Below are 2,329 nucleotides of genomic sequence, written 5' to 3' on the forward strand. Positions count from 1 at the left end.
GCACCTTAGAAATAAGACAGAAAGAGAGAAAAAATGAGAGAGAGAGGAGAGGACACAATAAGATATTTTATAAGATTTCTGATTTCCTTTGTCAAATTACTTCAGTGGAATAATCATTTTCAAAAAATTCATTTGGCACACATATTACACATATTTGCTGTGTAGTTTTATGTTTATTAATTTTTTATGTATATGTATTGTTTTTATTAATAAATTGTTATTTTACTGCACTGTTCCGCTTAGTGAGAGCTAATGATTGAGAGTCCAGAAGTGGAACAGCCTAATTCACCTTTTACACCTAGTGCTTGATAAGCTGGGGTGTGTGTGTGCAGTGATGGGAGGAACATAGTTTCATTTAAACATTATCACACTAAAAGCCATGTTGAGCCCATACTTGAGGAGAAAGACTGAAGGCAGTTTGAAAACTGAGAGGTCCAGTTAAGACATAGTGAAAACTTGAATTAACTGTGACACAACTGTAGGAAAACTGAGAAGGGATTACAGAGATATTTTGGGGATTATTTAGAAAATGGAATCTTCTTGTTAGATGATTCCTACATTTCTGACTAGGGTAATAGGTATCATTTCATGCGATTAAGAATGAAGCGTGAGTTTACCAGTAAACTCTTAAAGATTAAGCCTCAGGCCCTTCACTGTCAGGCTCCACCAGAGGCTCAGGAATGAGCTGCTCCCAATGTGCTTACATGGCTATAAGAGTTTGTAAATTTTGCAAAATTAAGGTGCTTTTATATTTTTCCTCTTTTTTTTTTCTGAAAAATTATCCAAAATTAAACAATCTTCAGGCTCTACAAAACCTGAATCTATCATTCAGTTACAGAAGAAAGAACACATTCAGCCTTTCTTCTCCCTACAAAAGAAAATCGCTCAAAAACAAATGCAAAACAAACAGAAAATACCAAAGGTATCTTTGGGTCAAAGTTTATGATCTTTCTGATTATCAAGTCTCATTGTTTATGGAGTGTGTAGGTAGTTACACTGTTCCAAATTCACCTCAAATTTTTATTTAAAAAAAGAGATGATGCTTTTGGTGCACATCTAATGATAAAAGGATATGAAAGGTTTATAATACCACCATCCTATATATCCTTAATGGAGTCCCCAGTGGCCCCAACAGTTAAGCACTTGGCTACTAACTGAAAAATTGGAGGTTAGAATACACCCGGGGCTCCTCAGGAGAAAGATCTGACAATCTACTTTTAAAAGATCACAGCCATTGCAAACCCTATGGAGCAATTCTACTCTGAAACACATGTGGTTGCCATGAGTCAGAATTGACTTGAGGGCAACTGGTTTGCTTTTTGGTTTTATTTATCCTTGATTCTCTTCAATGTTTTGAATCAAACTCATTGGCTTAAAAGATATTATGTGCAAATAAAAAAAGATGATAAATGTTCTTTTTTAAAAAAGATATTGTGGTAAAATGTATGTAAAATAAAATTTGCTACTTTAATTATTTTTAAGTTTATAATTAATTGACATTAACCACATTCGTAATGTTGTACACCCATCACCATTATCTACCTCCAAAAATTTTTTATCACTCCAAACAGAAAGTCCGATAAATGCACTTTGACTGGCAGGCACAATCTCATTAAATTACCTTGATCTGTTAAGAATTTCTTCACAGAAGGCAAGTATCATGGACTATGTTAGATATACAACCAGAATTTCTTAGAATGTAGGTAGATATGCTAAGTTAATATAAATGTCACAGTAAAAACACTAATATTCTACATTCCCAAAGTTCAGATGTTTCCAGTGATGATACTGGTTTCAGAACAAGTCAGTGATCGTATCCTATGTGCAGACTTTAATAAAAGAGCTCAAGAAATTTTCTTATTTTTCTTTATGCTTCCTTTCCTCCATAAAGTATAAATATGTACAGTTTCCAGAATTATAAGAAATGGAAGTATAATTACATTAAGAATGGTTGTGGTAATGACTGTACAACATGATAAATGTAATCCATGTCAGTGTTATAAATGTAAATATGGTGGAAATGTCAAATATTTTGTTACGTATATTTTGGCACAACAGAAATAGTGAAATTATAAGTTGTATTTTATCTGCATTTTTTGAAGCAAATACTAAAGACTTATTTTTCATCAGCTATTTGTGTTAAATGTAGATTTTATATGTTTCAAATATATCAAGTATTTATATTTAATGAAACTTGACTTTTTAAATTAGTGTTTTATTTACATTTTACTCAGAAAAACTACGTACTCAGGATTTTTATTTTCTTCAAGAGATGGAGGACGAATTAAGGAAATGATCATAAAAAAAAAAAAAACATTTTAGCCTTTAG

Source organism: Elephas maximus, chromosome 17, assembly GCF_024166365.1.
Source record: "Elephas maximus indicus isolate mEleMax1 chromosome 17, mEleMax1 primary haplotype, whole genome shotgun sequence".
Taxonomy (NCBI): domain Eukaryota; kingdom Metazoa; phylum Chordata; class Mammalia; order Proboscidea; family Elephantidae; genus Elephas; species Elephas maximus.